Source organism: Lissotriton helveticus, chromosome 1_1 (assembly GCF_964261635.1).
Source record: "Lissotriton helveticus chromosome 1_1, aLisHel1.1, whole genome shotgun sequence".
NCBI classification, from domain to species: Eukaryota; Metazoa; Chordata; class Amphibia; order Caudata; family Salamandridae; genus Lissotriton; species Lissotriton helveticus.
The window spans coordinates 574588771-574614758 of NC_136057.1; the positions used below are offsets into that span (position 1 = coordinate 574588771).

General features: G+C 47.0%; 1 protein-coding gene across 4 annotated transcripts in view; it reads right to left on the bottom strand.

The window, feature by feature from the left end:
* Positions 1–25988, bottom strand: part of RECQL (RecQ like helicase) — a 290431-nt gene that overhangs the window by 204391 nt on the left and 60052 nt on the right. The window contains exon 1 of one of the 4 annotated variants that reach the window (XM_078674064.1): positions 7636–7801. The exons of 2 other annotated variants lie outside the window; for them this stretch is intronic. The gene's annotated coding sequence lies outside the window, so the exon portion shown is untranslated. Of the gene's footprint in view, positions 1–7635; positions 7802–25988 lie in introns of those variants that run through there. One more of the 4 variants, XM_078674067.1, reaches the window with a different exon arrangement.

Below are 25988 nucleotides of genomic sequence, written 5' to 3' on the forward strand. Positions count from 1 at the left end.
TTCCCAGGAACAGCTCTTGCTATGTCCCGGGGAGCCCACACACGGAACATCGGAGATGTCCATCAAGCTGGAGCTGGGAAAAAGGAGAGTCTCCCAAAACATTTTCTAAATTCATTTTTCCTTAGATAAATTAGATACAGTTACAGCCAAAACACCTAAACAGAATTACACCAAATTCAGAGAAAGCAAGTCCTTGGTCCAGAAAGCGTACTTTTGCGACTTGGTGTCACTCAATTGATCAATTTTAAAGAAATTCAGGTTCAAAAACTTTTTTTATTAAAAAAAAAGCCAAAACATGTTAGCAGCTCCTGCATGACTCATGTGGCCGGTAGCAGTGGGCTGCACGGCCCCTTATGCACCCCCTGCAACCCTCCCTCCAAAAAAATGCTGTGGGGTGCCCCAGGTGGGCATCCAATTATTAACAACAACAAACAAGCATTGAAAATGCAATAGGTCTCGCAGCATTAGAGTTAGTGCTTTTAGAATTGTTTATGGGTTTTTTTTGTAAATCTTTAGCATTTTTGTTTCCTGTAGCCAATGCTAAAGAATTTCAAAAAAAAAAGCCATAAACATTTCTAAAAGCTCTGAAATGCAGCTCTTGAAATACGATTAGAACCCAAAAGTGCAAGAGTGCACAGCTATCTAAATAGAAAGTCTTGATCTGCTGGTGTACTGTGTTTGACACTGACCTGGTAACATTACATTCCCAGTCTGAGGGTTCACTGAAGGAAGGATGGACTAGCAAACACAGCCATAAAACATCGACTCCTGGCTCATTTATGGGAAAAAGCAACTTAGCAAAGACGCACAGCTCGGCAGGCGCTCATGTGAGAAAATAGCCGTTGCGTGTGAAAAGTGTGGCAAAGCAGAAAGAATACATAGCAGCGGGACAGTATGCCAGGTCCGTCATTAGGGGGACGTACACAGAGCAGAGAGGCACACAGGTGAGCGGGCCATAAAAACACAGTTGTGGGGGAAAGAGCCAACAGGAGGAAGACGGCTGAAACAGCCCTGCCAATGCACCTTGGGGTTAAACTAACGGCAATTAAGTCATTTCCGCCGCATTCCAACAAAAAACAAGACCAAGTGAAGCATGTGAAATGTAAGCAGAAACTGCAAGCTCTTTACAGGGAACCAATTTAGCTCCTTGGATAGTTTCAGAGCATAAAACAATTCACGATTAAAGCGATCAAGCTACTGTTTGTTCACCGCTAAGAAGATGGTTGCAACACTGGAGTAGATTTAAAGGAAATTAAACGTTTTCCAAACAGTCCAGTAACTCTGAAAGGGTTAAGAACATAAGGAAGAGTCAGTGAAAAGAAGATTCAAGAATGCAGGGGTGGAAGACTGGTTTGCCCCTTAATTCCAGTGTTGTATTTACCTCATGTCCAGCTACCGTCCTCTTGGTTAACATCGCCTCCTTAAGAAGGACAGCTTTGCTCAAGTCTCTTGTTGCCTATTCACCATATCACGAGGCCGACACTGAGTGCCAATTCTGGTGACACCTACAAGTTGATTCAGGAAGAATGTGAAAGCATTTCTTTGCGGCTCTGGCAGTTCACATACTAAAGTCCACGCACTTCAATATTTATTTACCTGTAGTGACCGAGCATTTACAAACTGCAAATGCGTACACACGCTACTCTTTTGAAAATACAAATGCTACAGCTGCGAAGCCCGAATGGAAATGCTTTTACACAAGCTGCTGCTTTTTAAAAATACAAATGCCGCTGTGGAGCTCCTACTTTGTAGGCGCCCGCTGGACCTGTGCAGGAGGGGTGTAGGGAGTGAGGGAGGGGTCGGGCAGACATGGGAATGGCTGCGGGAGGAGGAATAAGGAAGTATTGACACTTGCTTAAGAAAGGCACTGTTTGTGCTCAGAGGGTGGGGAGGGCTGGTAATGCGAAGCAGGAGAGGGGAAGCTAAATTATAATGCCGAAGCGGAGGTCACAATTCACGGTCACAATTCACGGTCATTATCTTTGTCCGTACCGCATTGATGTGGACTACGGACCGGTTCGAGTCTCCCTTTCTACCAGTGCCTATTAAAAAAATAAAAACTGTGGTGAATGGGAAACAAAATAATAAATGTGCCTATCGCAGTCTCGCAAATGGATGAACTCCCGAAGGGTGAATGCAAGGGTTTGCTTCAACAAACAACAACAAACAAGACGGAGGGAAGAGAGGGGAGGGGGGAGGAGAAATGCGACACGGCGGGAAGGGGAGGGGGCGGAGCGGAGAGTTGAGGCAGGAAGAATTAAGTGAGAGAAATGTGTGGAGAACAGATGAGCACGAAGAGAAGTGGGGGCGAGAGGGTAGAAAGAAAAGAGAAAGATGTGAGAGTAGGCGGGAGAAACGAGGAGCTAAGGAAACAGAGGTAAAGGGAGGCAAACGTGTGGGGAGACGAGGAAAGCAGACGTGGCAAATGTTGGAGAAAAGAAAGGAACAGGAGATGGGCATAGAAGGAGGTTCAGAGAGGGAATCGAAAGGAAGGGATAGAAGTAAGGGGCAAAGAGTGACAAGTGAGCAAGAAGAACAAGACGGAGGGAAGAGAGGGGAGGGGGGAGGAGAAATGCGACACGGCGGGAAGGGGCAGGCAGGATGACTCAGGGGAGGGGGCGGAGCGGGGCAGAGCGGCATGTGGGTGTGAACAAGCCGGGCCTTTGAAGTGAAGCTAAGCTTCACTTCAAAGGTGTCGGAGGAATGCGGGCGGCTGTGCACGCGCTTTTAAGCTCAATGCACATGCGCATTGAGCTTAAAAGTCACGGGCACTGCAAGGAATCGCCACGATTCCTTGCAAGTTAGATAAAGTCTGGATGAGCCCCTATAGTCTCGCTTGCTCGATGCGCATGCGCATCGACAGGCGAGACCTAAAAAGCTAAAATGGTTATTTCTATGGCTGCATTTTGTTGCCTGAAAAATGTTAAAAGGACCGAAAGACAGATTTTTTTTAGCAAGACTTTATTAAAACTATTTTATTACACATTAAAATGTGTAAATGTATTAAATATACAATTGATTATAGTTATTGGTGACAAAGACACTAGTTCTGCTTTATATATCATGATATGCTGACCCCTTGATAAAGCCAATTGGACCACTTTTTATATTTTGGTATTGTGACCCTTTAACAATCACAGTGAGCCTGCCTTACTTAAAATACCACCGTTCATATTGTGGGGTCAAAAAGTCCGCTGAGCACGACTATATGGGTTGGGCACAAGGTCTGGCTATTGGGACGGCCCTGCCTGGGCCCAACCAAACCTCATGACATGCACGGCCTTCGGCAGGGGGGGGAGTGGCCTCCAGGATGGGGTCAAGACCAGACCCTGCACCTAATCACACTCTGCGCACACCCATAGCCTGTGTGCTGCGGGGGGTGGGGGTTGGGCCCAGCACAGCGCACTTCAATTGACATCTTACTATAGGATAAAAAAACATAGCAAGTCACACAACAACAAAAAAATCAACCACAGGTTAAAGTGGCGTTATAGTTAGGAATTGTAATATGTAATTATGTACAATTGTAATTATTCCTTTGCATACAAAAAAACATTTGGAATCCAAATAAATCATAGGTTAAAAGCCATTATGAGAAAATGTCAGTTAAAACATACTGTTTTAAACAAACAGAAACAGAAACACTGAAATTCCTGATTTCCAATTTTCTAAAGTAACTATAACTCGTGCCCTAAAGTTATTGCAACTTGTGCTAATGCCATGCACCGTAATTACCTCACATAAACATCACTTATGATCTGTTCTATGACAGCAGTGATAACATCACTGCAACATCTGAAATTACATCTTTGATGACAACACTGCATGGTGGGAGTGCAGACTGCAGCATCTGGACCTTTCCCTAGTCTCTGAGGGCTATCTGGAACTCCAGCTTCTTGGAGTCCTTTGTCAGCTTCGGCCATCTCCTTTACATAACCTCTTCACCTCTGCTATGGTGAACCTTACAATCTTGCTAAGGTCCATGTCCATTCTTGTGAAAATTACAGGTGCAAAACATGCGGCATAGGGTGAATTTTATGAAAAATCAAAATGGTCGATTAAAAATAGGAAAATGTAAAAATCGGTTTTGATGTCAGATTATAACAGTTGAATGGTACTGCAAAACACAAATCCGGGATCCCACCACTACCAACAATGTAAGAAACTGGTTAATTGGGAAGTTGAGGGGGTAAGTACCTACCTAAAGTAATATTCACAATCCTTGTCAGGGTGCACCACTAAATTCACTGAATGAACCCAAGCTCAACCCCCTAATAGCAATGGCACAGAGCAGACAAGCTTAACTTAGAAGTGATGTGTAATGTATGTATGCACTACTAAAGCACAGTAAAACTTAGTAAACAAAATGAAGGAAAAGAAAATCCAAAATGGAGAAGCGAAAATATGAGTTTTTTACATTTTAAGTTGAAAAGTGCCAATGATAGTCAATGCTCGGGTAGAACAGGCCCTAGGCACAATTTGATGCTGACCATGAAGGACCACGGGTCGGATAAACTATCCAGGTTCGTCCTGGTCAAATATTTTATCTTCCCACTTTAATTCTTTTAAGTCCCAATCTGCCATAGAAAAAGCCTTTGCCACACTAAACTTGGGCTTTGAGGGCTGGGTGTGTGTATGGGGAGGGTACTATGGTAACCCTAGTGCCATTCCTCATCTAAAACCAAGATTCAATTTGAATCAGATCCTGTACACACAAACTCCTAGAGACAGATGTCTGGTAGAATAAAGCTGGGTTTTCTGCAACCAGATGGTGGATACATCCAAATTGTTTTGGCATTCGTTTTTCCTCTTTTGGCGTGTCCCACAAATGGTAGTTGTAAACCCAGCATACCTGTGACACAGACTTTGACACTCCAGCAGGATCAGACTCTGATATCAACAAGAGGCCTACTGTGATGGAGGCCAGTCTGGCAAGGGAACAAAAGAAGGGTGCAGGCCTAGGTGCTTGCGACATGGCAGCCTCTTTGAAGTTACTTAAGTCCTTGGGCCCAGCCCACAAACTATCTTGTCAAGGGCACAACATCTTCTCACATACAAGGCCTTTTGTCCCTGTCCTGGGAGCAAGTTCATACTTCATCCACGCACTGAAATGCTAACACTGGCTGGCGGAGGAGGGACAGCAAAATGCAGATTTAGTTTCCAGGGACTTCAGGCAGGGCAAAGGTAACTTTTCTAAAAGTCCCTTTCCAAAATATTTATTACAAATACGACTTCACCTGTACACTGGGCTTGTAATGAATCTAAAGTTAAAAAAAAATCTGTAGCAGATTCCTAGCTGGAAATAACATTTATTAAACTGTATAATGTATACCAAAGCTTTCCTATGGAACAGCCAACCCTGCTATAGTGAAAATAGCTTTTAGAACAAACAGCTTTTGTAACATTCACCTTTTACATGTACTGGTTTAAAATACCATGCACGCCACCTAAGGGCACTAAGGCGTTTAAGGCCTACTTAGGGGTAGCTTGTTAATATTTAGAAGAAAGGTTTAGGTCTGTCAGATAGAAGCTATTTTAGCAGGTGGAAGTTGCAGTTTAAAACTGCTCAGCCAGTCTACATTGGTAGGCCTACTTTACAAGCTTTACAGTGCAATTCCAGTGGATCGCATAATGTGTGCTACAATCCACCAGTAGCATTTAATTTGCAGGCCCTGGGTACACTTGGTACCATATACTAGGAACTCACAGACATATTAAACAAAAGTAGCAGGTGTATGTCAATTTTATCATGTTGAAATGAGGAGGGAGCATGAACATTTTGTCGCTGTTTAGCAGTGGTAAAATGCACAGAGTTCTGAAGCCAGAAAAAATATGGTTCAGCAAAAAAAATCTAGAGTGACCCTTCAGACGGGGCAAATTTCCAACAGCCTCTCAGAGAATCTAGCAGTGGGGCATATGCTTGTGGTGTCTGTCCTGAAACGTTCGCACACAAGAACTCTTACTATTTTTCATTCAAGAGAGCAAATCAGACCAGAACCCACCCTATATTTAGTGCTGTGATTGCACAGTTCCAAGATTCATTGTAATCTTTGCTTAATTAGTGTAGTTATTGAGGTAATTGTACCTGCTGCTTCTTGTTTTATCCATCTACGAAATGCCAATCAAGTTGTTTATAAAAATAAAAAAGTACTTGGGTTGAGCACATTGAGGATTCATTTCCTAAAAACAAATGGCCTTGAAATCTGAGGACGCCTTACTTTGAAGTACACCGGTTCATATTTCAGGGAGTGTCAAGGAGTAATACGTGAGCATATGTTTGTGGATTGTTACAGAGTATTGCGGATTTAGACTATTTCCTGTAAATGATTCTCCAGTCAGGAATGTTCATGGCAGGCTTCCGTGGGATCTACACATGATGTTAAATTTCCTGATGTATTTTAGCATGTGGACCCGAAACACAAGCCAATTGTCTAAATGAAACACCGCTCATCTGGTAAACCAGCACTACAAAGATCGTTCTATAACAGTGCAATAACCTCCGCCCTGCTGCAGTGACAAATTCATTTATATCGACTATGTGCCAAACTTTGGAACAAAGCACTTGGCCATGCACATTTCGGTTGGTGAGTGTGTGGTGTCTGAAATATGGCTTGTACATTCTACGAAGGCCTTGCACAGCTGACTGACGAGGATTCCTATGCGCGTGAGTTTGCATTGAGGTGGTCTGGTTACCAAGGAGCCGTCAAATTGGCTCCTTACAATGTAGTTAAGTCAGATTTTTTTGCTGTGTTCGTACAGAAAATTGTCCTTTTGGTATACGTTTTTATAAACGTTATACATTACATTCGCCACGCGACGCTATAATGTTCAAATACCAAACATGAATCTAGTGTTCTAGTCCAATACACATACCAACGCCTTTAACCAATTCCAGATTAGTCAAGAATGCTTTTAGCTGAATGTGTACATCAAACATACACATCCATTTGTATGTAAGCACCGTCCGTTAACATGCACTGCTCGAAAGTGCACAGCTTTCTGTGTAAATAAAACCTGCTCTGCTGAGCTACAAAAGATGGGAGCGGATTTGTTACAACAGTCTTTGTTTACACTATGTAAACATCCTGCAAGAAGCGCAAAGTCGTGAAGCCCGCCCTGCGGCAAGGGAGGTGTCGCTTTGCCTTTAATACATCGCATCCTCTGTGCTTTCGAGCTCATCGCTGCATGGAAAAACTGTATCTCAAACTCAAGAAAGCTACTTGTTGAAAAGTACCTTTTCAACTTGAGTGAAGTGAATGGGTTTGCTGTCCTGGGATTAAAGCGACATTCTTTGAGTGTTTGAAACGAGTGTGGGACAAGGAGCGGCAGGTGCAGGCTGTGGGCGCAGCAGGACCAGTCTCAGAAGGCAGCGTAGATATGCATAGAGGTGGACACGTGAATAGGAGCCTCGCCTGAGGCGTTAGGGAAGCGTGGGCATGGCGCGCCGCAAGGAGAGTTAACGTGGCATATATTAACGCGGCTGGTTTACTTGATAATAAAATGCACGGCGCCGACAGAGTATTTTCTATTGTTACAGCAAGGCAGTGGTGGTTTCTGTTAACTCAAGAGGTCGCAGTAAAGTCGAGCATTCCGAACGAGGGTCGCTAGTTTTCGGGTGTCACAGGGCGCACTGACCTGCAGAGGAGCTCAGCCCAGCCTCGTTGCAGCCTCCGAGCCCGCTGACGGTCGAAGAGAGCGCGGCGCAGGATGCCGAGCCTCCTTGCAGAGTCCGGGGCCAGTGAGTCACCGCCGGGGACCGCATCGGACTCCCGCCAGAACAGCTGCAGCCCCTCCTGGAGACAAGTGTGTATAGCAACCAGAGGCTAAACACGGCCGTGGTGACTCACTGCATGGGCAAAGCGCGGGACTTCGGTGCCAGGGAGTCCCGTCTGAGGGGCAAGGGGGCACGGTATCCTTTGCTTTCAGAACATATCACATACTGTGCTTCGGCACTTCGCAATAGGATATGAATCGCTATATAAATGCTATAATACAATCAGGGTACAAGCCATAAAAAACAGAAGTGTGAGGACTAATACATTTAGGCAGTATGCAAGTGAAATCACAGTACAACAGGTTAGCGAGGCATCACAGGAAGTGACATCACAACCAATGACCTAACAAAGTGACAACCCAAGAAGTGATGTCAGATCTTAATACCTCACACACGTTTCGCAGGGCTATCATGCATGTTGGACTTGGCCCTTTTTGCAGAGTCATCCCAGGACTTTTTGCCTTCCTCCTGTATTTTTTTTCTGACCTGTTGGTGGTTTTATGGCTGCGCACTTTACCACTGCTGATCAGTGTCGAATTGGTAACGGGGGCATTCGGGCAATACTCGAGGGGCCGGGGTCCGAGTTCCGATGAGGGCTGCTTTTGAGCAGCCTGGGGGCAGATTTGGGGAGTGTCTCGGTTGTTCGACTATACCGCCAGCGGCCCAGTGGGTGTCTAAGTGGTCTTTCTGGAGGGAGATGGGCGCTCATTATCTCCCGTATAGCAGAAACAGGTAGAGGTGTCAACCCTTTTCTTTCGCTGGGCCTCCCAATAATGTAGGCATGCTGAGCGGGGCAGGGGGCCTGAGCAGAAGTGGCCTCACTTGATTTCAGGTGTGTTTCACATGTTTAAACTGATGCAAGAATTTTTTTTACCACCCCTCCCTTTTTATGTAAAATTACGCTGAAAGCAGTGATTTGAGGGAAGGCATTATGCAAATGTAGGCCGATTTTTAATCCCAATCCAACCCTACTGCTGATCAGTGCCAAAGTGCATATGCTCTCCCTGTAAATTGTGGTTATGGATTGGTGTTTCCATAATTGGCATATTTGATTTACTCGTCAATGCACGGTGTGTGCACAGGGCATGTACATCGAATGCTACTAGTGGGCCTGTAGCACGGATTGTGTCACTGTTAAAATTAAAAGAATGATTCGTAGTCAGAGTGATGTAGTTCAGGATCACAGCTTTATTCTTCAAGTAGGATCTATATTAAGTCTCATGCTAGGCCTCATGTAATGCACCACCAGGAGCAGCTACATCTCTGCTCAGCCCCTCACACCAACTGCTTACTTCTTCCACTCAAACACTCTCAACATTCTGATGACATCATATAGACAAGAGCATGAACAGAGAGGATGCATCAATCACTTATTAGATTATAATACATCCCCCCTCATCGAAAACGTAAAAATACAAGCATGCAAGATCAAAGTACATACATGCAATTTGACAAATATAAATAAAATGTGTGGTGGTGGACATACACACATCAAAAAAGTCAAAAAGCTTGAAGAATAACTCAAAGCTTAAAGACGTAACACTAAAGGGTAATTTTGCAACCCCTAACCACAGGATGATATAAATACCTCAACCAAAAACAAGAGTAAATCCAGAGAAGCTAAAGGGGATTCTCATCATTCCAAAACCAGGATAAATCCAGGGAAACACAGCCCATCCTCGTCGCCAGTGTTAAAATTAAAATAATGAGTGATGTAGTTCAGGATCACAGCTTTATTCTTCAAGTAGGATCCATATTAAGTCTCATGCTAGGCCTCATGTAATGCCCCACCAGGAGCAGCTACATCTCTGTTCAGCCCCTCACACCAACTGCTTACTTCTTCCACTCAAACACTCTCAACATTCTGATGACATCACATAGACTGAGCAGCAAGGCAAGAGCATGAACAGAGAGGATGCATCAATCACTTATTAGATTATAACACACCCACATGAGTAGCCCTGAAACGGTAACTCAGACCTGCCAATGCAGAGTCTGCACGCAGTTTGTAACTGCCATGTCGACTTGGCAAGGGCACCCACTTGCCAGTCCCTAAAGCTTCCCTGTTCTACATATTAGTCACCCCTAAAGTAGGCCTAAGGTACCCAGGCGCGAAGGAGGCGAACCCGCCATACTCGCTGAAGACGCCGAACACGGTGTGAAGTACATCGCAATTTGGAACCGCAACCGGTATCCTTGAAGTAAAAGACATAGTAATATCAATTGATAACGAAAATCGCAAACCAGAACGACTATATCGGGTCACCTCCGAGCCCTTTATCAAATGTTTTGAATCTTCACCCATAAACAGAGATACTGATCACTGCTGGACGTACTACTACCAGTAGTATTATTCAAGGGCCCGGCTGGGTCGGAATTATCACCAGCTGAGTGACCTTCTGACGTCGATACGGCCTTCTAGCCCTGATGAATCGCGAAGGCGATGAAACACGTGTCGGCTGGCTGTAATCCCCATTAAAGACTCCAGGATTTACTCATCTTTTGGATATCTTGTTACTTCTGTCAGAATTGGTGTTTGTAATTTTGTGAAGTCTAACTGGACAATTCTATTACTCACATTAGAGTGCTTCGGCAATCTGCAAAGTAATTAGTAGTAGTTTTTTCTACTCTAGAGAGTGGTTCAGGTTTGTCCACTCGCCGTGAAGCACCTTAGACACCCCAATGATCATAATTGAACGCGTGCAAACTGGCAGTGCACCCAACTACAACTGTAAAGGCGCGAAGGAGGTGAACCCGCCATACTCGCTGAAGACGCCGAACACGGTGTGAAGTACATCGCAATTTGGAACCGCAACCGGTATCCTTGAAGTAAAAGACATAGTAATATCAATTGATAACGAAAATCGCAAACCAGAACGACTATATCGGGTCACCTCCGAGCCCTTTATCAAATGTTTTGAATCTTCACCCATAAACAGAGATACTGATCACTGCTGGACGTACTACTACCAGTAGTATTATTCAAGGGCCCGGCTGGGTCGGAATTATCACCAGCTGAGTGACCTTCTGACGTCGATACGGCCTTCTAGCCCTGATGAATCGCGAAGGCGATGAAACACGTGTCGGCTGGCTGTAATCCCCATTAAAGACTCCAGGATTTACTCATCTTTTGGATATCTTGTTACTTCTGTCAGAATTGGTGTTTGTAATTTTGTGAAGTCTAACTGGACAATTCTATTACTCACATTAGAGTGCTTCGGCAATCTGCAAAGTACCCATGTGAGCAGGGTGCATTGTATGTGAAAGGCAGGACATGCCCTTGTGTGTGTGAATAGAGTGACACATTACTGGCTTACAAAAAATTGATGTATATAGTGTTTCTGATTTGACATTTAACTCTGTTGATTTATTCTTTGAAGTTATATCTGTAAATATAATTGTGTGTATATATAATTGTATAGATTGTAGCAGACCTAATACATCACACGACTATTTATTTCTATCTAGCCGTGGGTGTATTTGTTTTTGTACGTGTTTTGTGTATGATTGATAAGGTATGATTGTGATATGACTGGATTTAGAATGTATGTTGAATTTTAATATTCTATTGAGTTTTTTCTGTCCACAATTTCTTTAGTGTATTTAAAATATGTTGCTTCTGTTCTAACTGTATATGATTGATACAAATATACCCTTGTTTTTTTGACTAAGATATTCGAATAAAAGGCTACTTATAAGCACATCCTAGCTTTGATAAATTTTCTTTGCTCTGGTGGCAAATCCTTTGTTAACCAAACATCAGTATAGGCAATTCTCTTCGTTGTTATAGAATTGTGGCTCAGCCTTGCTGATTTAGAGCCGACCCTATTTGTTCTTAGCTTGTGTGTGTGTGGCATGCCCTGATTGTGAATTACTGCCAATTTAGTTTTTTACTATTGCAAGGCTTCCTGTTCCCATAGGACAGAATGGAGAGTTGGTTTATAACATCTTATAAACATAACCACCCCTGGGAACGAGGTAGAAAAATAAAGTTTAGTATGCCTGAACTCAGAATGTTAAAATACATCTTTTAGTGAGGGTGATTATTACATTCTGTGTTTGAAAATACCACTTTTAGAAAGTAGGTATTTTCTTGCTTAACCATCCAGTTTGCCTCTGCTAGGTTTATGTGGAAAATTAGTATGATTTTGGTGAACATTATCTGCGCCATCTTGCCTTTCCCCCTGATGCCACACTTTTTGTCGTGCGCGCCCGCCATTTTAGGTGCCTCGATCAGAATAGCCCTTTTGCATGCCACTGGCCCCCGACATAGCCCTTCGCCCTCACCAAGCCTGCACGCTGACCAACCCCCCCTGCTCGCACCTGCCTTGAGTCATAAACCCCTCTTCAGCGCAGCTCTGCCTCAGAACCCCATCCTGTTCCCAGCGCGACACCTCCCTTCATTCCTTTTCATGGTCCCAGGCCCTTTGATGCAAACCCCCTTTTTCCTCGTGTGCCCGTTTGTCTTCCTCGTTCCCAGGCCGACACCCAGCTCTGCCGGTACTATTCCTCGCCCCTCCCCGTACAGTAGAAAGCTTCCCTCATCAAAGGACCCCCGAGTTGATCAAAGCCCCCACCCCATGAGATCCGATCGAACCCCCCACATTCCATGAATCGGCGGAATATCCAGCTGCGCGATAATCATCACCTGTTGTGACCGGGGTGGGGACTTCTACTGTAAATGTGTGTGGGAACGGGCCCGAAGGGGAGATTCCGGGAATGTCTTTCCGTACATCAAAGCATTGCCATGAACATGTAATCTGTAATAAAGCAATAAAACCTGTATATAAGAGGCCAGGCCTCAGAGATGCAGTTAGAGCACCTCAGAACGATACCTGCTGTCTAACTGATGTGTTCTCCTCCGGAGAGAATAAACCTTGTTTCATGCCTTCCCGTCTCCAGCGCCTGCCTCTTCATTGATTAATATTTCATGGGTTTAAGAGGCGATACCGCCGGGCAAATATCGATTGTCCCCGCAACCTAGATTCTACGCGTCCCAAGCGTGGGGCCCATCAGCGACTCGTGGATCCAGTGGGAGAGGTCCTGACGACAGAGTGAACGACTGCAACGATCGGGAGAGCTCTTGCCCAATAGACCCTCGTCTGGCAGCCGATCATCCGAACTTCACTAGTTCCGAACAGACCTCTCTCGAGTGATCTACGGTCCTGACTGGGAACCATTAGGAGTGCTGCAAGGAATACGAGAAAAAGAGGACGATCGGGCGCTGGATTCGGAAGACAAGAAACTGTCCATACGGTCCGGGTAAGGTCGTGTAAACACGACAAACTGCAAAATAATTGATCGATTGTTCAGAAAATACTAGTATTACTCTTTGTTAACTTATTTGGAGATTCACTGTCTGCACGCGGAGAAACAGTAGGCTCTTTCCCTTTTGCAAACAGTGAAGGATAGGTAACGCAGCCGTCGTGCCTATTTTTCTCCCCCACTGACTCCTATTATTTATTAACGGTTTTCGGGAGATTCCCTCTCCCACACTGATTAACTGGGTTCTTTGACCCCGAACTACTGTTCACGGATTGTTTTCTGGAGATTCTCTGTCTGCAAACAGGAAATAACAGATTCCTCTTTACGGATAGTGAAAGGGTAGAGGACGCAGACTTTTGCGCCCCTACTTATTCTCCCCACTGATTTTATTTTATTTTTATTGGTTGTTTTTTGTTATTGGTTCATGAGGTATTCACTGCCTGCAAACAACGTAGAATAGAAATATTCTGTCTAGTCTTTGCACACAGTGATAAGATAGGCAGTGCTGACTTTTGTCCCTCGTTGCGAGCCGTCATGTCTGTCTTCTCCCCACTGATTGATAACTGGTTCAGCCCGGACCGCTTATTAGAGGTGGATCATCTAGCTCCGCTGGAAGGCACCCCTAATAAGGACATGTTCATAAACTATGGATTAGTTACCATAGCCTATAATAAATTGTGGCACAGGTATACCAAAGAAAGTCAAGACAAACAGTGGCCACTGGTAGGATCCTTCGGTCTTGATAAAATAGAAACGTTAGAAATAGCCCTTCGTAATAATAAGACAACGCCTATTATGCTCGACAGTCTCGGTATGTGGCGAAAAGAGGCAATGCAACGAAAGAGAAGAGACGAGGACAGAGCAGGTAGAGGAATATACCAACAGGACAACCCCTGGACACCACGACCCGAAAGTTACCCCCCGACACTACGCACAGGACGGCCAGACTTAGGGCAAGACCAATGTGCTTTTTGTAAATGTATCGGACACTGGAAAGCCCAATGCCCGACTTTACTGAGCGAGAGTAGGAACAGAGGACCGACGGGAATAGTAGCCCGGAAGAAAGGGAAAAAGCGCCAGACAAAGAAGAATCAGACTGACATGGTCAGACCAGATAGAACCACCACGTTTGATTATGCCCGATGGCACAGATTTCGCCAGACCGATTTCAGCGACATGTTCGAGTTTTCATAGATCGGACAATGTTAAGACGGGAACCCAGTCTAGCTCTAAATTAACAGACGGAGAAGGATAATTATGGCCAATAATTGTTTTATATTTGTCTTGGGTCTTTGTATGTCATACTTGTACTGTCTCCCGTCTGAGTCTATGTGTATGTGAGGCATGAATCTACGTCATCCCTCTGCATGTGCTTCCGTGTTACTTAAACTCTGTTAACAGAAACTTTAGCATGAAACAACCTGGAAAGAAAGAAATGGGAAAACAAAATCCGTAGGCCACTGATGAACTTGAACTTTTTTTTAACATAACGAACAAGAAATGAATAACAATACGTAATAATAAACACCTATTAATACCCTAACAACAGAAAACGTTTGAAACAAGAACGGTAAAACCTAGAAAATGAAAGTCAACAGAACATTCGCCCCCCCCACGCTCTGGAACCTTCCAAAGTAGGGCAGGGTTACGGCTACGCCCAACCAGCAGCAACCCATATAAGGCGGGCCCTGCTGCCAACAATCGGTCAGGAAATCATAACATAGGGGGGGGGAGCCGGAGGAGAGGCAGGGGCCAGCTGAGTCCGGCCGCAGCGGCCCTGGATAGTTGCAGGCAGTCCCGCCACATGTCCTCCCGGTCCGGCCACCAATGGCCAGGGACCGGGGCCAGCTGGATCCGGCTGCAGCCGATAACCTAAGGAAGCCCGGCCCAGAAACGGACAGGACACTTCTTCCTTTTCTCCTCCGTGATAGCCGCAGCAACACGCCAGGCGCCACTTCTGTCATGAACAATGGCCGCGACAACTCTGGGCGGCGGGATGTCTTGTACATACCTCCACGAAAGCTAGTCCTGGTCGGGCTGGGAGGGAGAGGCGACGCGGACGAGCCTCTCCCACCTCCACGGATGGGAGGTTTCCCAGCCCCCGGCCCAACGCCGAACTCCCCCAGCCAGGCGGTGGTGCCAATACCTGCGTAGCACCGAACATACCATGGTGGCGCCCCAGTACTTGCGCAGCACCGAACATGCAACGGTGCCCATATTTTCGGAGCACCGAATATGCAATGGCTGCACCGATACTTGTGCAGCACCGAATGTGCGCCGCGGGTGGCCATACTTCCACAGCACTGGGCATGGGCCTTGTGGAACACAGGGTGTGGAGAGACCATCGTGCATGCCCATGAAAGAGAGCGGCCTGGAGTGCACCGGGAGAAGGAGACGGCGCGAACGAGTCTCCCTCCCCCCCCCCCCCCAGGTGGGGGCATCACAGCTGCACCCCAGCCAAACGTCCCGCTTCCACAACACAGAGTTCCATTCCCTATTTGTCCTCAGAAAGGTCTCTTCCACTCTTGCAGACTCGACGAGAGGGGACTGCTGCAGGGCCTCAAAATGGCGTCTGGGCCCGCTGGAAGGCGGGTCTCGGCCGCTAGAGTAACTTTGAACAGCAATGTAACTCGGTCGCTCGCCCACCGGAGCACGAGCCCCCGCCTCCGACAGCATCTCCACAGCCTTGAAGAGTCTACAAAGGTCCCCGGCGGAGCCCTCGGCCCCTGCAGGCTTCCGGTAAGGGACGACTGCCTTGATCACTAACGAAACAAGCATGACATTGCCACTCTTTCTGTTAGCAGGAATTCTAGAACTGCCGAAAAGGACTCTGGTCCAACTGCCGGTTGTAGGAAACATTTTTTCCTGATGCTACTTCCGGACTAACCCGGCCCCGCCCAAAATGGCGCCGGTATCAATAGGAACTTACGAACACCTCGTGGTGTTCCTTTTTACTAATACAAAACTTGATGTTCTGAGACATATATGATCCTTTGTACACTCGACAAGAAAGAAGGAGAGCTCACTCGACGAACATGTAAAAGGATCCCGTCAAAAATGTTGATTACAAATGTACGATGTATTATATTTTTATATAGCTGATGTATAACCTCGCTTATGACGCACGCACACGGTATGCATATAGGAAATCTGATTGCAACTAGTCTGACTATGCTTCTAAATTATGAAATAAATGCCCCCGATCCCCCAACCAATTGATAGATGTTTTAGTTTCCTACGAATGAATGGATAAACCTTTCTAGTGTTTTTTGTTGCAAAACTACCCCACTGTACGCACTTTAGCCATTGCCGTGTCCGGCCAAATACGACTGCACCCTCATAATCCACGTGCTGAAATGATTTTACAAAATAAAGGTTTTCGAAACTATGAACGGGTATTGCATGCTTTATTTAAAAATGTGGGATCGGCGGGAGAATTCTTTTCTGTGCACCCTACTCTGCTCTCTCTTTAAGGTTAATAAGAAGATGGTTGCCCAGCCCCGGATGGAGGATCGAATCTGAGACACGACGCCCTACCGTCAAATATGCGACTGACTCAGGGACTCGCACATGGAGGAAGACCTCGATTTCCGGGGATGGGTAAAAGCGAAGTGGTGTGAAAAATGGAATATAAAGGATGGGTAAAGTGAAACGATGTAAATGATAGAATATTATAAAGATACGACACTCAAAGGTACTAGGGAACAGAGTTGACCGAAGAGCTGAAAAACCTTAAAACATCACAGCGTTGAAAGAGATTTAAGGACCACGATAGTTAAATACACCTACCAACTACAAACTTCGCGCTAAGTACTTCTGATTCCCTAACGTTTTCCTACTCACAGCCTATAAGGACACACTGCCCCCCCCCCTGGCTCCAGAAACCACAACCTCAGGGATTCTATCCCGAGGAGATAAGACGGGTATGAGGTAAGTAAAGGACTCTTGAATCCATGTATTTGATATGCGCGAATGTTGTCCCCCTCCCTTCCCCTCTTTTCCCTCCCTCTGCAGGTTACATCGGAGATCACAACCGAGGTGTGGCGAAGATCTGAAGCCTTGCCATGTCTGATACGCGAAGCAGACTAGCGCCGCAAGGTGGCACCTAAGAACACCCACCAACTGCTCATGTAACAAACGAGCCAATCAATAGTATGACTTGTTGAGAAATGATCACCCTTAATCCCGGTTGCGCGAGTGGACACATGCCACGTATGTCTGAAACTATGAAAGAATGTTTGTGCGTGACTGAAGCGTCGACTCAACTGGTCAAAGGACCAAGAATGCAAGGAGTACGACACAATGGTGCCCTTTTCTATTTCTCAATGCATGTCCCCCGTACCCGACCTAATGCTCGTCCGTCCTGAACCGCATGCTTTCAAAATACTAACACAGACCTGCGATGTCTTGTATCGAGTAATGCGCTGAATAATCTATCTTAAATACACGGCCGCTCCCTATGTTGCACGTGTACTATCTAGCCTATTGTGTTCTCGTTCTCTCTCTCTCTCTCTCACTCTCTCACTCTCTCACACTCTCTCACTCTCTCACACTCTCTCACTCTCTCACACTCTCTCACTCTCTCACACTCTCTCACTCTCTCACACTCTCTCACTCTCTCACACTCTCTCACTCTCTCACTCTCTCACACTCTCACACTCTCTCACACTCTCACACTCTCTCACACTCTCACACTCTCTCTCACTCTCTCACTCTCTCACACTCTCACACTCTCTCACTCTCTCACTCTCTCACTCTCTCACTCTCTCACTCTCTCACTCTCACTCTCTCTCTCTCACTCTCTCTCACTCTCTCTCACTCTCTCTCACTCTCTCTCACTCTCTCTCACTCTCTCTCACTCTCTCTCACTCTCTCTCACTCTCTCTCACTCTCTCTCACTCTCTCTCACTCTCTCTCACTCTCACTCTCTCTCACTCTCTCACTCTCTCACTCTCTCACTCTCTCTCACTCTCTCACTCTCTCACTCTCTCACTCTCTCACTCTCTCACTCTCTCACTCTCTCACTCTCTCACTCTCTCACTCTCTCACTCTCTCTCTCTCTCTCTCTCTTCCACACTCTCACTCTTCCGAACGACTAGCACCTAAATTGGCAAACCGCCACCCCTAGCACACCACCCAATTGGCTTCAAATACCGCCAGTATTTGCACAAAACTTGTCTTTAATACAATCACCCTGAGACCGTGTCATTGCCTCTCCTTTCTGCTAAATTAACGAAACCGAGAGTTGGCGATGAGGGAAAGGACAGGTAAGGCGACTGAGGTTCCCTAATCTGACCCGTAATAAGGGAACTACATGTCAGCGGCTCCTATGATGAAATAAAATGCCTCAGAATACGCGACCTTCCCCGTCCCGAATTGTCGCAATACCCAAACAGTAGAAATGATCGGAACATCCTCATATTCCAGGAACGCCCCCTGTTTCGTATCAGCTGCCCCAGACGAGAGTTATAAAACTGTCCCTCACCCCCGGTCATAAGAGATGGGTCTACTTACGCCCTTACCTCAGTTTTCTATGTCCCTAGTTGTTTCCCATAAGACCCCTGTCTTTTCTAATTTAGTAATCAGGCCATAAGAGGCCACATGGGAACCAGAATGATGTTTTACAAAGTTAAAGGATTAGACCGAAGCGAAGAAAATCATTGCAATGAACACTGTTGAAAGCGAAAATGTTTAATTGAAAGGCAAGATGCATTGATAGAATGAAAAATGTTTTTCCTATGTTCGTCCCTCAGCAAGATACCTATTAGTACCATATTGATAGCTCACAGCACCCTTTATAAATATAAAGCCCTAGAGAACGGTATAGCTTTGTCAGGCTCGTATTACGAAGGGGGGTCTCCATCAGATGAACTGTCGTACTGTAATAAATAGTTGTGAAGGAAAGTCATAGTAAATCCAACAGGCCCATCATCGGTCATTTATATGTTAGTTGTGAACCCTAATATAACGGACGTTTTCATTTTGTGCCTGGAGCTGGGAGAGAAATAGACTTATGTGATTACCTTCCTCTACCAATTCTCTAAAGACTGTCTTTTCAAACTCATTTTAAGGGTACGACTGTCGGAGGAAAGAAGGACCGGATGTGGGAGCACGTGGCCTGACTACAGACTATGGAACATCTGCGACATTGGCCAAGGCGAGGCCGCGACAGAAAAGAGCTGCAGGACGAGGCGCTATTTCCGACAAAATGAGAGGAAAGGGCTGACCTGATGCCCCTGCTCAATGTTCAAATGTGTGCCGAAAAGTCCCCGCTCTCTGAACTCAGTCATGAGCCCGCCTACCTGGAATTCTCGGCCCCCTGGTCTGTTCCCGATCTGGCCCTGCTCCATCCCCCTTTTTCTCCGACCTACCCTATGGACTACTTACACACTCTTCTTCCTCCTGAACTCTTTGACTATCGACTCCGAAGGACACGGGGCGAAAAGGACCTTTTTGACCGGGAAAGCAAGAAAAAGGTCATGCCCTGCAACGCGGAATCTAGAATAGAGCTGGACCCATAAGCTCCACCGCCGGTGCTCCACAGTGCCAACGGAAGACGGAAACCAAAATGCTGAGAACTCGCTAACTTCGAACATTCCTTAATTATCGTTTCTACTATGTCTCATTTCTCTCCCAGCCACCAATGTATTGATTATGCAGCAACCAACAATGAACAGAACTCGGATATGTAATAACCTATCAGTTTACATTCCAACCGACTATAAGTAGCTATGAAATGTACGCAATGCTCTCACTACAGAATCATTTTTGTCTGCATTACTATAACTTTCCTGCAAACGAGTTTTTTCGATGGACCCGCCTCCTAAGATGAGCGATTTTGAAATGTAATGTTTATAGCTCCTTCACCTGGGTTCCTACTTTTTACCTATGACTACCACAATAGACATGAATAGGAAATAGACCAGCAAGATGTCTTGAATATGTTAAAGGGAGGACTGTGGAAAATTAGTACGATTTTGGTGAACATTATCTGCGCCATCTTGCCTTTCCCCCTGATGCCACACTTTTTGTCGTGCGCGCCCGCCATTTTAGGTGCCTCGATCAGAATAGCCCTTTTGCATGCCACTGGCCCCCGACATAGCCCTTCGCCCTCACCAAGCCTGCACGCTGACCAACCCCCCCTGCTCGCACCTGCCTTGAGTCATAAACCCCTCTTCAGCGCAGCTCTGCCTCAGAACCCCATCCTGTTCCCAGCGCGACACCTCCCTTCATTCCTTTTCATGGTCCCAGGCCCTTTGATGCAAACCCCCTTTTTCCTCGTGTGCCCGTTTGTCTTCCTCGTTCCCAGGCCGACACCCAGCTCTGCCGGTACTATTCCTCGCCCCTCCCCGTACAGTAGAAAGCTTCCCTCATCAAAGGACCCCCGAGTTGATCAAAGCCCCCACCCCATGAGATCCGATCGAACCCCCCACATTCCATGAATCGGCGGAATATCCAGCTGCGCGATAATCATCACCTGTTGTGACCGGGGTGGGGACTTCTACTGTAAATGTGTGTGGGAACGGGCCCGAAGGGGAGATTCCGGGAATGTCTTTCCGTACATCAAAGCATTGCCATGAACATGTAATCTGTAATAAAGCAATAAAACCTGTATATAAGAGGCCAGGCCTCAGAGATGCAGTTAGAGCACCTCAGAACGATACCTGCTGTCTAACTGATGTGTTCTCCTCCGGAGAGAATAAACCTTGTTTCCTGCCTTCCCGTCTCCAGCGCCTGCCTCTTCATTGATTAATATTTCATGGGTTTAAGAGGCGATACCGCCGGGCAAATATCGATTGTCCCCGCAACCTAGATTCTACAGTTTATGTATTGCATGTCTGGCTTTTGGATGACAAGGGCTGGAGAGGGGCAGTGGCTCCAGAGAGCCTGAGTTAGGGCTGGGCTGAATAGGCCTGGTCTGCATTTGGAGTGGTGGGAGGAGTAGCACTTGCACCTAAATATGGCCGTGCCTGCCTTCCACAATGATGGCTCCGCCCCTGTGGTGTGTCTGAAGGGCTCACACTGACAATGGAGGCTGTTGTGCACTTGCAAAGTGCCCCACAGGACTGATTTTGGCTGGGTACAGACAATCTCTGCCTTCAGAGAAAAAAAGATTTATGGGTATAAAAGAGAGGCCCAGACCACAGACATTTAGATCACCACTGGGAAATCAAGAGGAATCTTGGACAAGGAGAAGAGCCGGAGAAGCTGATGAGGAATACTGCCCCTGTGCTGTTTGCTGTCTGGGGTTGGCCCGCAGTGGGTACTTGCTACCAGGGAAAGGAGAAAAGGACTTAGCTGTTTGCTGTGTCGGCTGCGGAAGATCTGCAAGGGCTTAAAACTGAGCTTGCCTCCTGTTCTGAAGTGTCAGGGGCACAAAGACTTCACCACCAGCTCCCATGTACTTCCTTGCTGGGAGTTCTGACCTGCAAAGAGGTGCCTGCTGTTGTTTTGGACCTCTAGAGACTGTTTTCCGCTGGGAGCTGGAAGAATCCACACGCATCGTATCGAGGCGCCAGGTTTGTGGCATTGTTGGGGAATGCAGAAAGAAACCGACACATCACCTCCTCTCCGGTAAGGAACTGATGCATCACCTCCCCTGCACAGCGGTAAGGAACCGACGCAACACTTCCCCCGGAGCAAGGAACCAACGCATCAACTTCCCTGAGTGTAAGGAACCACCACATCGCCTTCCCTGTGGGCCGTTTTGTTTGTTTGCGTGACGCGCATCCAAGGTACTTTGTGTGAAAAGTGTTGTATCTGCAATTTGCATTGAACTGAACCGTTTCTACCATATGAAAGTTATATTTTTATTACTGTACTAGCAGCCCGTCCCGACGTTGTCCGGGTATGAAATAGAATGTGTGTAATGTGTGTATTTGGCAAGGGCAATTCATTTTAAAATCTCGCTGTAGACAACATTTTTTGTTTCATCACAATAGGGACGGAGAAGGCCCAGCTGCAGCCCTGGTTGATGTTAGCAGGCGCGTGTAATTGGTGTAGTGATCTGCCGCCTGAGCCCGGCTACAGCCCTGGTTGATGTTAGTAGGCGCATGTACTGTAGTTGAATGAGAGAGTTATCAGCCGCGGGTAAATCCGTTTAATGAGAGAGTTGAGTGACAGCGAGTAGGAGAGGCTGCAGTAATTGTCCCCGCAGACACGCTCATTTGCGTGTTCCCCCGCTTGAGGCCCAGCTGCAGCCCTGGTTGATGTTAGCAGGCACGTGTAATTAGTGTACTGATCCGCCGCCTGAGCCCGGCTAGAGCCCTGGCTGATGGTAGCAGGCACGTGTAATTTCGTTGAATAAGAGAGTTCAGTAACAGCGCGCAGGAGAGGCTGCAGTAATGTTACTTACCAGGCCTCCAGGTGAACGCGTTTGTCACGCCCCCAGCTCACGGCCACAGCAGACGATATTCTGATTAATATACGACCCACATGGCATGAAGGGCGGAACGTAGCACACACCCCCAGCATTTCTCACGCCCCCAGCGTGCCCCTTGATGCAGCGCAATTGCGTTCACATGGCATGAAGGCCGGACACAGGCCCGCAGCGTTTCTCACGCCCCCAGCGTGCCCCTTGATGCTGCGCAGCAACGTAATTGGCGCTTGTATGTACGACTCACATGGCATGAAGGGCAGACTCACGCTCCCAGCGTTTGTCACGCCCCCAGTGCACACAACAAAGCAGACATGCCCACAAGGGACTACTTTGCGGGCACGGTTCTTTTACCTTTTAAATGTATAGAGGAGTTGGCCTAACGGCTAAGGCGCTCGACCTCGGAATCTGGGTTTGAGTCTTGGTAACGACGCCAAACATCCTGTGATTCTGGGCAAATCACTTAATCTCCCCGTGCCTAACAAAAATGAATGTGTGTCCTCATGTAACGTAACTGGTGCTATGTAAAGCGCTCCGATACCCGATTCAGTTCGGGTCAAGTTCGCGCTATATAAAACTCTGCAAAAAAAAAATATATATATATGGTGGCCTTCTGCTTAGCCTATGTCCTTCTGCTGCAGCTGCCCTTTCCAACGCTGTATTGGGTGTTGTGATTGGTGCTGTAGTTATTGAGATTACCCGCCTCAAAGGTTTGGGCTCTCTCTTTATAATATTAGTATGGATTGTGAATTTTTGTCGTTTGGTCGTATTTTGGTTTAGATAAAGATTACTCATTTTTAGGTCTCGCATCAAGCGATGCACTGCACAGCAGTGCTTGCGCAGCGAGAGTAATTTTTTCCAGGGTTCTGAAATGGACCCTGGAATTGTACACGCTCGTGCATGTGTTTTTAGTTTGCTCTTCTGTGATTGGGCTTGGAGTGCGTGTTTTTTTTAAACAGACCACACAATAGGCCAAAAGCGGGGGCATTGCTTCGCCCATGGCCTATTGGGGTCTGTTATGCGCACCAAAGCCCATGTGGTTTCAATTATCGTGCCCAGACACAGGCGCGATAATTGAAAGGACATGTTCGCTGTGGCACGCGTGCGCACCACTCGCAAGCATGTTTTTTTTTTTTTTACAATATTTTTGCGATCGCTTTCAGTGGCGCTTGTTTTTCTACTAGGATAACTAGGACTACAAGTCACAGGTTTCTGAGAAAAACCGAAACTGGACTCTAGTCATAGGCTGGGGCAATTTGGAAACTGTTAATGAGTTAAGAGGTGTGGTTGTGTCGTGGTCGCTGCAGCATTTTCATTCTTAAGTACCCCAGAAAAAGTAAGAGTGGACTTCAGCTGCCCACTCATCTCTCCCGTCCTGTGTGCAAATAGTGCAGCCTTCGCTTAGTTTGCCCCCTTGCCTCGATTGCGCCTTCGCCCAGCAGGTGGGCGTGGCAGGCGGGTGCAAGAAATCTTCAGCCTCATAGTAGCGGCGACTTGAGGAGATGAGATGAAACACAGGGGGGAAATCTCTAGCTTGTGACCAGCCTGTCACCTGGGATCAGCCAGCCTCGCCTCTTGGAAACGCAGCCAGGGATTGCAGGCACAATTGCAGCCGGCGGCGTCCAAGCCTTGATCTGCTCCCGGCTTGTGCCAGCAAATTAGTTAGGAGGATTAACCTATTGAGTTTGCAGCTTCTCGCCGGAGGAGCAGTGCGCGGGAGTAAACGCAGTGGATTTTGATTCCTTGGGTTCCACTGTATCGCCTGTGGGGCGTGCAGGGGGAACGCTGCTAGGACCGCCAGGCAAGCCAGCCAGGACTGGGAAGTGCCTCTGACCACGGAGGGCATGGGGGACTCAGTGTTCTGTGATATGCGGCTGTCCTATACAGTAAGTACCCCCTGGGTTGTGTGTCTTCGCTTTTCACTGACACTCGTTCACGTTTGTCTGTTTGAGGAAACGGGGCTGGGGCCGATGTTGTAGCACAGTCACAGTTTCCCATCAGGCACCATGCAAAAGGTTTTTGGGAGGGGAGACGAGATTGCACTAAGATAATGCAGTGAGCACACGTTTTAACGTTGTCATGTATTCTTTGTTTCATGTATGTTGCACCGATCCGCTCTGTGATTTGTATTGTATTTGTATACGCTTTTGGGACAGTGACGAGAACCAACCTCGCCCACCTAGTGAACATCTTTCCCCTTGTATTGTGACGGGGGCTCCTGGGGAGTGTTCAACAGGCACTGCTCGCACCCTTCAGCACCTCACACCCGGTGTTGTATAGCATGAACCATACACAACGGACAGACCCGAGGCAGGGCTTGCTCACGGGTCTCTCTCTCTCCTGCGGTTCTCCTCTGTTCCTTCCTGTCACAGCTGGGCTGGTGTGAACCAGCTGCTCACCCGAGCTGTTCCTGCTGTTGAACCACGCCTGCTGCAGAGGCCAAGATAACAGTAAAACTAGAGGGGGCCGTGCCAACAGGACGGAGGCTAGATGTAGACATGAAAGGGTAAAACGTGCAAACATTTGATGGAGGGGAGCTGTGTATACAGGTGAGATGATGCTGTGATGTATCATGTGCACCAGTGATGGCTTTGGTGCACACAGGTGAGGTCAGCAGGGTGTAAGTGGGACGGGGGGGTTGTTGCATACAGGTTAGATGGAGCATGCATTGGCGGGACCAACGGCCAGCATGTGACAGGAGGTTAGGAGCACAGAGGGAAGCAGTCACTACATCCGAGTGTGAGAGTGGGGTTAGGTGCTCATGCTGTCAATGGAGAGGGGCTCTGTGGTCCCAGCAGTCTCCAGTTCTTTCATGTATTTCAGAGTAGCTGGGGTGGCTCTGTACAATCGTGTGAGAAGGGGTAAGTGCACACGGGTGAGAGTGCCAGGTACATGCAGTTGAGGGCTAGGCAAAAGAGTTTATGTGAGAGTGTTTGGTGGCAAACAGTGAAAAGGGACAAGGCTTGTATGGGTCCAAGGGCACAGGTAATCACCAGCGGTACGTGGCTAGGAACTCACTCACAAATAAGAGTGTGATCTATATACGGACACGAGAGGGAAGGGGGTCATTATGCATACACAGTTTACACATGACTATCAGGTGTCCAGCATGTTCATGTAAAAAATTGATGGGATTTATCCAAGTGCAAGTCCGGATAGTCGGGACAGTGCTTAATTTGTCAAATGAATGCTGGTGACTGAAGCTGCTCGGAAGACCGCAGCCGGTGCCAATACATGTCCGAGCACCACATACCTGGCCTGAACCTACCTCGGGCCTCTCATTCACTGCCAGTAACGCCCTGCTTCTTCCTTTACTCTTGCAGGTTCATGCTTTCTCCCTTGGTGATAAGTTTTCCATTTTCATCTTCTTCCTCCTTTACCGTTAGAGTGTGTTTTCCCTCTGCTGCCCTAGGGATATGTCTGGCGAAAGAAAAATACGTGCAGTTGGGCCCCCAGTGGCAACCATCGGCGCTCAAATCCGCACTGGTCAGGTTATCCTAAAGGTCTGCTATGGATGTAGCACCACTATTGGGTGCACCTGCTGTAGATAAAATAAAGACCATGACAATTGAT